The sequence below is a fragment of the Diabrotica undecimpunctata genome, unplaced genomic scaffold (genome assembly GCF_040954645.1).
Source record: "Diabrotica undecimpunctata isolate CICGRU unplaced genomic scaffold, icDiaUnde3 ctg00002053.1, whole genome shotgun sequence".
Taxonomy (NCBI): domain Eukaryota; kingdom Metazoa; phylum Arthropoda; class Insecta; order Coleoptera; family Chrysomelidae; genus Diabrotica; species Diabrotica undecimpunctata.
In genome coordinates, this window is record NW_027313101.1 from 4,943 (window position 1) to 18,876 (window position 13,934).

The 13,934-nt window shown below is 33.4% G+C and overlaps 1 long non-coding RNA gene across 1 annotated transcript; it reads left to right on the forward strand.

The window, feature by feature from the left end:
* Window positions 1–430: 430 nt before the first annotated feature.
* Window positions 431–12,192, forward strand: LOC140431811 (uncharacterized). The gene is made up of 4 exons (XR_011949726.1): window positions 431–585; window positions 5,374–5,535; window positions 8,478–8,746; window positions 11,984–12,192. It is a non-coding gene; the product is annotated as an uncharacterized lncRNA (long non-coding RNA).
* The last annotated feature ends 1,742 nt before the right edge of the window (window positions 12,193–13,934 follow it).

The following is a 13,934-nucleotide window of genomic DNA, read 5'->3' on the forward strand; positions in this document are numbered from 1 at the left end:
GTCCTGGATTCGTATTGTTCTTGCACATACTATTAATTTTGGTTGTATTTCGACGGATTCTGTACAGAAATCCTTTAAAAAAATTATAAATAGAAATTATTTAATTTGTAGATGTTTATTACTTGACCTCTATTATGTAGTCCAAATTTTTAAGCTATTTTTTGAGTTGAAATTCTGAGGGTGATGTATTGATATCACATTCACGCGCTATCTCAGAGTGTTTGCTTATGTAAGTAATAGTGCATGATGTGTGTCTGACCTATTAATCCATTTAGTTTTAGAAAGAATAGATCTCAGAGTGTTTGTTGTTTTGAATTTTGTTGAGAAATTGTGGATAATTTGTGAAAATGGAGATAATGAAGAGCCCATGGCTAATCCAAAATCTGAAGGTGATTATGAAAAAATCAATTTCGTTTTTTTTTATTTTAGGGCTTAAATGATGAGTCTTCAAATTGCATTCGACAAACACTAGTGACTTTGCAAAACAATTTAAAATATTTAATTGAATCACACCAAAGTAGTGCCGTTATACCTCTATTGAATACTCTACCTGCATTATCAGAAAATCCATATTGGCTAGTAAAGGTAAGTTGTGAAATTTTTAAATTAATATACCGGCAATAGATTTATAACAGACGATGATTATAACCCCAAATATACTCAACTATTGTTCAACAAGAGACTTATTGATTACTGACAAAAATTAAGTATCAGATCTAGTGAACTTTGGTGTTACTAAAGCATTTCCTACAAGTACCTTGGGTACACAATATTGCTTCGATATCTCATCAGATCATTATTCGATACTTGTGACACTTAGATCTGAAATACTGACAAATAGTAGACCGGCTACCTTAACAAGTAAACACACTAACTGAGGTATGTTCAGAAAATATATACTATTGCCAATATTAATTGCAATTTAGACAGAAGTAGAAGTTTGTCTGTCTTACATTTCGTACTATAAAGTAGTACGAAATGTAGGAAATATCTAAACAAGAAAGTTTTATGGCAAAACTAGACCTAATATTGAAAAAAATACATTATTACAAATTTTAGAAACCAATCAAATAATATATTTATGAAGGAAAAAGTATTAAACAAAAGAAAAAATAGGAAAAATCTGACAATTAACCAGAATTAAAGATGATGGAATACTGTTTAATTAGTCTATTAAAAACTGAAAGTACCCCCTAAAAAAGAATGATAATTTGGAAATTTGTGGAAATCTAAAAAATGTTTTCCATCATATAAAAGCACATAGTCAAGACGATAACAAAAAATAATATGTAAATTCCTGAACTCTCCCTACCAACTTCAAGCTCCATCTGAAAAAGTTTTTAATTAATTCAAACATGTAGTTAGCTTTAAAAGAACTAAAGTGAATCCAAAGAAATCACCTTGTTACGACTTTGTTAATCTAGAATTTTTAAAATTATCAGACTCCCTCTCCCTCTCTCTTCAGTCTTGACCCCCGAAGGGAGCGTAGTGGTCATCGTGATGTCGTGTGTTGTCCGTCTCCAAAGATCTCTGTCTGTGATCATTTCTTTTAACTCATGCAAAGGTCTTTTGCATATTCCTGTAATTTGGTCGATGCATCTTCTTGGGGATCTTCCGCGTGATCATCGGCCTTCTACCTTTCCTTGGATACCAAGTATTTCCATGTTTTCTGTATCTGCTCTCATAACATGTGCAAATTAAAAATTGAATTATTTGTTCTGTGGTCGGTCCACGGAATTCGTAACATTCTTCTCCAAGAGAACATTTCAGTGGTGCCTATCTTCTTCTTTCCGCTTGTCGTTAGCGTCCAAGATTCACATCCGCATGTCAGTATTGGGAATATGTAAGGCAGTTTATCAACCTCATTTTTAGAGTTCATGAAATTTGAGAGTCCTTCAGTCTATTGGGAATATTAAGCAATTTATCAACCTCATTTTTAGAGTAGGTGAAAGTTGAGAGTCCTTCCATATTTCCTATTATCAATTATTTTAAGGGTTTCATCTGTTATCCAGTGTTTCTATTTCACATGATTATTTAGCTTTGGGCGATTAATTGGTGTTGTTACAGAATGTTAATAGTCTCCCACGTTTCTTGTGATGTAGTCTTACGAATAGAGGGGATACTTTTCTGCACTTCTTGGAGAAGGTCGTTCTTCTTTCTTAATTTGATCTTCTTTATCTCTCTACGTTGGTTGGACGCCTTAAGTTTGAGCTTTACTTTAGCTATGGGGAGAGTATGATCTGATCCGCACATCACCCGCGGATATGATCTGACTTTTTAGATTGGTGAACTCCAGAGAGAAGATTAATAATGATGTAGTCAATTTGATTTCTAGGACCTATCTCCAGGACTTTTCCAAGTATAAAGTCAACGTACATGGTGTTTAAATCTTCTTCCTCTTAGGGTGCCTGTCCGTTCCGAACGTTGGCGATCATTCTGGCTATGATGACTTTGTTGGTTGCTATACGAAATAGCTGTGTTAAGGTGTTTCTATACCATGCTCTCAGGTTAGCAAGTCAGGAGATTCTTCTTCATCCTGGGGCCCTTTTTTCCTTCAATTTTACCTTGCAAAATGCATTAAAGTAGCTCGTATCTGCCTTGATTTCTCATTATATGTCCCAAGTACTGCAGCTTACGGCCCTTCACGATGTTGACCAAATCCGCAGTTGTGTTTATCCTCCGCAGTACTTCTTCATTGGTGACTTTGTCTGTCCATGGTATCTTCAGGATCCTTCTGTATAACCATAGCTCAAAATCCTGAAGTTTTCATAGAGTTTCCGCCTTCAATGTCCACGTTTCTACTCCGTACAGAAGCACTGAGTACACATAACATTTACAGAGCCTTATTTTTGTTTCTAGGGTGAGCTCATGGCTCTTGAACACAGCGCTCATAGTCAAGAATGCACGTTTTGCCTTTCCGATGCGACATTTAATTTCTTAGGTATTGTCCCACGACTCATTGATTATAGTTGTATTGTGTGACACTTTCAATTCTCATTTGGTTCACATACAGATTTGGTCCAGTTATGTTTTCCTTGCTGATGATCATTAGCTTGGTTTTGCTGGTGTTTATATCCAGTCCATATCTTGTTTCTGTTATTTTGTTCATTCAGTTTTTGCAACCCTTCTATGATATTGTAAAACACTATTGTATCATCTGCATACCGCAGGTTATTGAGCTAAAGTATGCACCCCTGTCTCACTCCCCGTAAGATTTTGACCTGATCTGTATATTCTCCATCTATTCGGAGCACCGCTGATTGATTCCAATACAGGTTAGCTATTATTTTTAAGTCTTTTCCGTCAATCCCTGTCCTCTTCAGCACTTCCATCATTTGTTCATGTTTCATGTGTTTAAATCTAGTAGGAATAATAGAATAGTTATTTGTGATAGCAAACTCGATTAAGTGGTGTCCTCTTTCGTTTCTATGACCTAAGCCGAACTTTCCCAGTACATTTTTTAGGTCATATTAGATAAGATTAGCTCATTATTTGGAATTTTGTTTTCAATTTTTCGTAAAATTCCTCTACTTTTATGTCGTTTGCCGTGCTAGTTGGCGCATAAACTTGTATACTAATGAGTTTATGTCGTTTGCTTACAGTTTAAGGAACACTATCCTATCGCTGACAGCTTTGAATTCGACGACAGATTTTTGTAATCTTGGTGACAATGGCAACAACTATATAGATCTGGGTCTCACTGTTATACTTTGCCAGCTCTATTTCAGTAATTGACATCTTACCTGTGATTGTCTTTAGCCCTTATACGTTCCATGTACCATTAATAAATTTTCTGAGTTTTAATTTTTGTGTACCAGTAGCTGAATTTCTACACGATGCCTGATCACTAACATTCGCGTGACCGGTGGCCAACTTCGCACTCCTTGACCTGGACTCGATGTAGCGATGGTCGTCACGCGAGCTGCGTGACAGAATCCGAGGTATTCTCTTGGACATTACGCATAACTTTCTTGGGAATAATAATGCAATGCCCTTTCCTGTTGCATCGCAGTATCACAACCATTCTGCTGATATAACTCCGCTTGTTAAATTCCAATGGTAAGCCGGTCCAGGATCATTTCCATGCGCCTTATCTTAGTACTTCCGGTCGTTGCTGTTCTCCGTCAGGAATATTTAAACGACCGTCCGGTCGAGGATGGGGGAAGGGAAGGATATATTATGTTTTAGATGGAGTACAGGGATTGGAATTTGTTTTTCTCCTAGAAAGGGAGCTTAGGAGAGAAATAGTGGCTGGTGTAGGGGCAAGGTTCCAAGCTATGAAGTATTCTGTCAAATGTAAATATTAACTGTTATACCAAAATGAAGCAAAATACCTAGAAATGTATCTCACCAGACGTCTCACATGAAACAAATACATATTCTCTAAGCGAAAGCAACGGGTCATAAATTCAGACAGCTCTACTGGATGATTGAACGGAAATACAAATTGAAAAAGAAAACTAAATTAGTAGTCTACAAAAGTTATATTAAAATCCATATGGAGTTATGGTATCCAGTTGTGGAAAACAGTAACCGTATCCAATATAGAGATTTTTAGGATCCAAGAGATAGAGATTCACGGCATTGCAACTGATGAAAACAAATTGCCTCGCAGACTTAAGTCCAGACCTATTGTCATGCACATACTCAAGATACATACGAGATACTTAGAAATCATATTTAATGTATTGTGTTGGGTCCTGAACTTACTTTTAAGCTAGTGCTTTAGAGAAGAAACTGTAATGAGGTGTTTACAGGACCAAATGTTGATCAAATCGTTTGTTTATTGAAGTATATGATACCGAAAACTTAATACATTGAATTAAACAATAGATGCTTGCTCGTAAAATAAAAGAGATCTTTATAAATAATTCTAGTTATATCTGGTTATTTGCTTATGAACTATAACTTAAAGCAGAGTTAAAATATTGTAACGAAATAGCCCATCTCCGATGCGAGGTATGTGTCACAATTCTTAGAAGGATAAATCTAGAATACTCAAGAGTTGGCATTTCAATAGCGCCCGTCTTCGATGCGCTTTCGATGAGGAATAGTGGTGGACTATTCCAGAATATTCTAGTACACAATAACTTTTATATATAAATAGCTCCGATATTAGCTAAGTTTAGTTGATAAGATATACTCGTGCTGCAAACTTATAAATAAATATATTTATATAAATTAGAACCGCTCGTTTTATTTAAAAACGGTACAATAACGCGCTATCTCAGAGTCTTTAAAAAATAGTTTTTATTCAGATACGAGAAATTCTAACACAACGTATTATTTTGCATATTATTTGATTTTGTTTATTTCTTGAAGTATTTATTTCTTAAACGTCAGAACCGATTTGAAAAGTTATTATTTTTTCAGGTGTCTCTTTGTGAACTGGGTGTCAAAAATAGATTATATTAATATATATTACGTAACAGAAAACAACGATTTTCAAGATAAAGTATTATACAATGTTCTTTTTAATTTATTAAGCGATAGCGACCAAAGGGTTCGAACTTCAGCTGCTTCTAGTATTGTACAGTAAGTTTAAGATATTAGTTATGTATATTAAGCTAATGCACAAAAAGTATTTTTCCAAAAAACAACCTTACCTCAAAATTTGATTTTAACCGTGGATTAAGAAATTTATTTTTTGGTTCGCAAATTTTATATTCAGATATTATATTTCCATCGCTCTATGTATTTTCAATATCTATTTTTTTATGTATTATCGTTGGTAAACGTTCATTTTTAAAATCTTAAGTCGAATTCACTAGTCTAATTATTGGTATACCTCTATCAATTTGGTTTTCGGTAAAGATATTACACCACACAGTGATTTCACCGAATAGTAACAAAGATCCTAAAGACGAAATAGATCTGCATTCTTAGATGTACACATTGTATTATTTTAAAATCTTGGTTTACAGGTAGAAGATTTTTATTTTCAAGTAAAAATATAATTTGAAAATTTTCACATAAGATTAAGAGTTTCATCAGATGCACTTCGTGGTAATGTAATGGACCCCTTTGTACGTATATTTATCACATACATCCCAACTATAAACACTATAAAAGTTTCAACAATCGTGGATGACGCCACCATAATTGCTGTCAATAAATATCCCATGAGTGTCAAAAAGATCTACAAAATCATTTAAAACAAGGATGAGCAGAGCTAAAATAATATATAAATAAAGTAAATGAAGTCGAATGAAGAAATGTCAAATAATACCCTGAAATCTTTTTTATAAAGTTATAAGGAGAAAATAAATAATCTTAAAAATAAAACTACTCTACTCTACTCTACCCTACTCTAAAAAATACTCCTTTTATCATTAGGTCTCATACACGTGGTGACCCTCGTTACAAAACCTAAAATAATATATAAAATTACATTCATTGTTAAAGTTATGCCTAGGTGTAGATTTTAATAACACTTTATAAATATACTGTGAATTATTAGCAACAAACCAAAAAACAAACAACTCTCAAATAATGTTTTTTTCCACAGGAACGTTTAATTAAGTCTTAACTATTTCACAATAGTTATGACCTGCTTTGCATATTTGTGTTGTGTATCACAAAGGGTACACAGATATACTAGACCTACAGTTTAAGTGGATTCCTGAGGATAATTGTAGAGGAGCTGTATTAGGTAAATTACGCTCGGTTGGGAAGGTCAATTGCCTTCCTAGACACGACTGTAATACTTTTTGCTGTTTTCCTTATAGTGGAAATCGTACTCAGATCATTTGGTATTACTGGCAAATATATTCGGTTGTGCAATAGGAGAATATTGTATCTTTTTTATCCTGATATATATCAGCATATAACAAAAAACAGAAAAAACTATAAGAAAACAAGAAAAGCATTAATCATTGGAAAGAAGCAAATCGTTACTCTAGCAAACGAAAACACCAAAATTACAGACAGAAATGAAATAATACATCTCGTGACTAAATTCAACAGCGAACTATACAAAGCCCCTGAAACACTTGAAGAAGCAATCAGTAACTAAGAAGAACTGTTTAAGTACGCTGGCAAAAAAACCTGATAAATTTTAGCGAACTACCTCAGATCAAGATGTATACCAGTCCACTGGAATACAGAAAAGATAATTCTCATTCATAAGAAAGGTAGCAAAGAGGATATCAAAAATTACAAACCTATCAGTCTACTACCAATCATATACAAGATATTCACAAACATCAGCAACAACAGATTAACAAATGCATTAGATGCTGCATAGCCAAGAGAGCAAGCTGGCTTCAGAAGTGCATTCAGTACCCTAGATTATATTCATACGCTTACAGACAAGCAAAAGCTAAGGTAACAACTTATGGAAACACTCCAGAATTTCCCACTACCGGGGGCGTCCGACAAGGAGACGCAATATAACCAAAGCTCTTCATTGTAACTCTAGAAAATATATTCAGCAAAATGAACCGCCAGAACAAAGGCATATTCGTTGATGGAGAATATCTCAGCCGTCTAAGATTTACAGATGACACAGTTATGATTGTTAATAATCCCGCAGAACTACAAAAACTTATAAGCGACCTAAATGCAGCTAGCAATTAAGTTGGTCTAAAAATGAACTTGACAAAAATAAAAACCATGTAGAACGAGCTAGTTAATGTCTAAGATGTAATGATAAACAACACTGCACTTGAAACAGTAAACGAGTATGTATACCTGGGACAATTAATACATAAATCTGGCTCCTTACTCCCAGAAATCAACAGAAGAATGAAACTGGCTTAGGCGTCTTTTGGTAGAAATGCAGTTATCCACAAGGAAACTAAATTCCTGTAGCTGGCTGTATACCATGTATCACAAAAAACTTATTTAAAAATTACTTTATAAAATACCTTTTATATACCTTTTATAAAGGAATTTTTAAATAATTTTTTTTTAAATGCAGTTATATTCAAATAGAAGATGCCATTCCACCTGAAGAAAAAAGCACTGGATCAGTGTATACTACTAATTATGACATACGGCTGCGAAACTTGGACACTTAAGAAAGAGTAGCGAAACTCAAAGATCAATGGAGCGATGCGTGCTAGGTATATCAAAGAAATCAAAAAGAATATAATGGTTCAGACAGAAAACCAAGGTTACTAATGTAATCCACAGAATTAAATCTTTAAAATGGCAGTGGGCGGGACATTTAGCGATAAGAACTGACAATAGATGGTCCACTAGAATTACACTGTGGTATCCAAGAGGCGTTAAAAGACCAAGAATACTTCTAAATTTAAGATGGGACTATGACATAAGGAAACAAGCCGGTACAACATGGCACAGAAAAGCGAATATTAGACAATCGTGGGCAGAAATGAAGAACGACCATGTAAGGGGACCATAATCGGTAGAATACGCTGAGAATGATATATATATATATATATATATATATATATATATATATATATATATATATATATATAATGCTCTCATATATTTTTTTTTAATTTTAGGATAATTCCACATCTCTACTACGGAGAATACCTACTTAATGAGGGCACTCCTACCTCTAAAGCTTTATTAGATATAGAAACCTTAACAAGAAATCTCCAACACGAGGAACTAGATACCGGTGTAAACAAAAAACATTTTATTAGCAACATGCCTTTCCCCTTTAACACGATTTCCCAAAAAATATGTGATAAAACTGATTTTTCCCTGTCTAAAGTAGTTTTCTAGGTTATGCAACATAGTGCTAACGACCGTTTCTAAAAATTTGTTGGTAAGTATCATATCATATACGTAGTTCCAAGTTCAAGTTTATTAGATGCCTATTTTATCAAATTGAGTTTTTAATTAGATATCGGCTATACATTTTGCCTCTTTTGTATAAATAATTTTAATATTTTTCTGTTTTATCATCATTACGGTGTTACTATTTGGTTCCGTTTTACTGTTTAGTCTTCATCTTGAATTAGACATCTTAAAGAAATGGTCTTGTTTATTTCTCCATCCCAGTTATTGTGATGATGTTCAACTTTAATGGATGCTCCCACAATTTATCTTATGACTTTTGATATCACCATTTATTAGGTCGTTTACTTATTGAGGCTTTCGAAATGTGGCTTTATCGTTGAATCCTAAAGATATCTTATACTGACCACGTTACTAAATCTTTTAATAAGAATAAAAAAGAAAAAGAGCTATTAACCACAATAAAAACAGCCAAAATCGAATAGCTCGGTCACATCATGAGGGACAGCGAAAGATATGGATAGCTGTAACTAATGCTATAAGGAAAAGTAGAAGCAAAGCGAGGCTCAGGAAGGCGAACGATTTCCTGGCTTAAAAATTTACGTACGTAGAACCACAAATCTTTTTAGAGCAGCAGTGTGCAAAGTACAGATTGCCATGATGATCGCCAACATTCGAAACGGATAGGCACAACAACAAGAAGAAGAAGGCGTTACAAACTTAGTTCTCATAAAAATCTTATTGAATGCATTACACAAAGTCCATATAAGTCCTTATCAACTTAACGTCAGCATAAAGCAATGTAAGTTGCATACATGTAGCGCAAATCGCGCAACTTAGTGATAATTTAATTATGAATATTGCCTATTTATTTATTTATTGTAAGGCTATTGAATTCAACAAAACTCCTAACATGTACTTTGTGGACCTTACGAAGGTATTTGACAGAGAAATATTGGCAAATGTCCTTAGATTATTAAGATCTAGAAATGTTGACCCCGGAATTCGACCAATTATCAAAGAAATGAACACCAACAGTAATACATTTGTAAGAGTGGAAAAAACGGCTTACTAAGAAAATATCTATACAGACAGGGATACGACAGAGAGACAGCCTCAGTACAATTCAGATGAGATCATAAAAGAAGTCAAAACAGTAAGAAGAGGTTACGGAATGGAAAAAAAAAGAAATTCAAATATGCTCTATGCTGATGACATAGTACTTACGTTATACATTACGCGGCCTATATATTTCAATTTGCGTGGTTTCGTAACTATGCTAACTTCTTCATTCTTCGCAAGCCCTCATTATTAGTAACTCTGATAGATTCCAAGAAATTCTCAGTATGCGTCTTTAGCACCACGTTTCAAATGACTCAGGGCGTTTCGTGGATGCCTCGATGTCTCCCTAAGACGACTGAAATAAGAACGCTGAGATCCATTGCTGGTTACACTCTTAGTGTAACGAAAAAGTAATGAGTTTATAAGATAACAATACGTGTTCGGGATATCGGAAGAAGTCCATAGATTTTGTATACTCTTGGTAAAAAAAGGATCCTATTGAATTTGGAATAATCTATCTTCTTCTTCTTTTTCTCACATTTTTATTCGCTTTCTTTTGCTTGAAAGAAAAATGATAGAGACTCGAAATTCGGTATATGGGTTCTAGTTGATGCAAGAAAGAACCATATTGAATTTCTGTCAATAGATATTCGTGTTCTTCTCATTTGCATTTGCGATTGCAACATTTTTTTTTCTAAAAAAATCCACAAGGAAGATAAATTCCTACAGCTGGCTGTATACCATGTATCACAAAAAGAGGTTTAAATCTTTGTATGTAGGTATATTTAAAAAACCCTTAAAAGGGCTACATCAAAATAAACACAAACGTTTTCGGAATAATAATTCCATCATCAGGTTAAAAGCAGGTTAACATGCCTGAGCCACCAAAATATTAGGGTACAACCCTTTACAAAAATTAAAGTTACCAAAAAATGTACATGTTGTTGTTTAAAACTATTTGATTTAACTTCAGGCAACATATAACCATGCCTCACGTGAGTACCAGCGTCCGGAGGGTGGACCTCTTCAAACGGACTTCAGCTGGTAACTGTTACAAGCTACCAGCTGAAGTCCGTTTGAAGAGGTCCACCTTCCGGACGCTGGTACTCACGTGAGGCATGGTTATATGTTGCCTGAAGTTAAATCTAATAAAATATTAAACATCATTCATTTTTAACAACAACATGTACATTTTTTGGTAACTTTAATTTTTGTAAAGGGTTGTACCCTAATATTTTGGTGGCTCAGGCATGTTAACCTGCTTTTAACCTGATGATGGAATTATTATTCCTAAAACGTTTGTGTTTATTTTGATGTAGCCCTTCTAAGGGTTTTTTAAATATACCTACATACAAAGATTTAAACCTTATTTTTTTTCTGTCGAAACATTTATTTCTTCAGTCAATGCGTTACATTTTTTTTGGGTTTGAACAACTGTTACGTTCGATATTTCGAACTCTATGCACATCTTTAGGTGCCTTCAGATGAAAATTGTGTCGATATTTTTTATTCAGTTTCTTGTATATTTTATGTAGGCTTAAGAATCGTTAATTCTTTGGAATTCCATTCACTGCTTGTGAATCTTTTTTTTAACATAAAAATAGTTCATGATATTTGCTTTCTATTTCTCTGGTATTGTACCATGTATTGCGATTGTAAAAAAAGTGGAGAGGATGAAATGTGTTGAACGGTGTTTCAATAACAATAGAAATAGCAGTATGCTGTCGGATGCGAAAGATAGTAAATCAATTTAACAGATCTAATATCAATATGGGATACAAAATTAAGGATAAAATGATGACAATAATAGAGTCGGAAGATGAAGTTAAAGGCATATGAAATGTTAGACAGATATGCGACATAAGACACAGTTCCCTAGTACCACTTTGCAACCACACTAAATGCTATTGACTCCTGCAAACTGTTAACTATAGAATCTATGGAAGTGTGCCCTAACAGCTAACAGATTCTAAGGTGCCGATTATCGAGTTATTAATCGCATTGTAGGTTATCGGTTAAGTGTGGTAGGATATTGGCATAGACTCGAGAAAGCGCAGTTACTTATCTCAATGTATATTACCTATGTCCAACTGAAAGATTAACTGTATATATTATACTTCATTTTGCGGGGGAATAATTCCTAGCTTGCTTTTAAAATAAACTTCATTCTGATCCCAAAATGCATATATTTTTTTATTTGTAGAGCGGCTGTATAGAGACATTGTCTTTACTCTCTAATACATATCCTTGTACATTGTACAAGAGTAGTTGGTCTACAATGGATTTCCAAATTAATAATGATTTGAAAATGCCGGATTTATTAAATTTTTGCTTAAGTTTATTGACAAATTCTGTACACGTGTATAGTCTGCAAACTCATATGGATATTTTGAATCTTGCAATTAATCTATATGCAGGTAAGTGTTTTTTTTTTGTATTTGATGTATTGTTATCAATAAATAGTGAATCAGTTTTTAAATACTATTGGCTGAATTTTCATCTTATAAACCGTAGTGGAACCTACTTACTTACTCCCGTTCACTTACTTAAAATAAGTTTATTTTTGACATTTCGGTATACGGTTGGTTTTCTGTTTTGCGAGATATGCCATTACATTTTACTTTTATTACTCACTCGCATTATCCTTTTTCATTTGTTTTAAACGTTTCAACGTTTGGCATTCCTTTCCCCATGTAGCTGTAGCTTCCTCCGTGGTTATTGTTAGTTGTTGCTCTGGAAACCATCAGGGTCTTCTAACTCTAATGGCACAAATTGGTTGCATTGCTCCTGTAGTGATCCTTTCCCAAGTTAACATGATCCTTTTCTAACTTGGCTGCACCGTACTGAAGACGACCAACAGTCAGAAATACGTATATACGGTTGCCTTCCATCGATATACCTTTTTTGGTTTTCTGTTTTGCGAGACATGCCATTACATTTTACCATTTTACTTTTATTATTCACTCGCATTATCCTTTTCCATATATATATATATATATATATATATATATATATATATATATATATATATATATATATATATATATATATATATATATATATATATGGGTATACATATATACCCCATATATTTGCATTTTGCAAGGTAAAATTGAAGAAAAAAGGGCCCCAGGACGAAGAAGAATATCCTGGCTTGCTAACCTGAGAGGATGGTATAGAAAACACCTCAACACAGCTATTTCGTCTAGCAACCAACAAAGTCATATATGTGGCCATTTAATTCAACAAAGCGATAGCAGCTTTTGCTAGAAGATTTAATATATTACATATATATATATATATATATATATATATATATATATATATATATATATATATATATATATATATAGACAAACAGTTATTATAAAATATGTATATATATGACTTACCAAAACGTAAAACGGGACACAGACATTAATGAACTGACACAATAAATAAAAGTTGATATCTGATATCTCATGGTTTACTGTCATTAGTATATAATTATTTTTATATGAGCGTATCATTGATGGTTTCGAAAAAGGTAAAGTGGAGATATGTTATGACTTTAAGAGCTTTTTATGGTGTTATATTTATAATGATTTAAATCAGATTGAAATATATTTTATTTAGGTTTTGTGTATCTTTTTTGTCATTTATTGGGTTGGTATTTCTTTTTATTTCTATTGATTCGTATATCTCCCTCTTCTTTTTGTTTTGTTCTGTTTTTAAAATTTTGATGTTTTCAAAATCAAATTTATGCTTCTTCTCACTTTCATGTTTTGTGAGCGCAGTGACGTTGTTCTTGTCATATTTGTGAGAGCGAATTCTGCATTGAAGCAGTTGACCAGTTTGACCGATATAGACACCTTCACAGTTAATACATGGTATCTCGTAAACAACATGTGATTTTTTAAGTTTTGGAGTTTGTGTTTTTAGTTTTGTGAAATATTTATTTAAAAGGTTGTTGCCTTTGTGGGCCACTGTTATATTATGTTTGGCTAAAAGATTTGTTAATTGTTCGGATAAACCTTTTATATATGGAAGAGTTGTGTAATTAGTTTTGATGCTGTTGGGTTTGTTGTTATTTGTGTTGTTATAAAATTTATTAAGTCTTGATTTGAAAATAGTTTCGATTAGATGTTCGGGATATGCATTCTTTAGAATGGCAT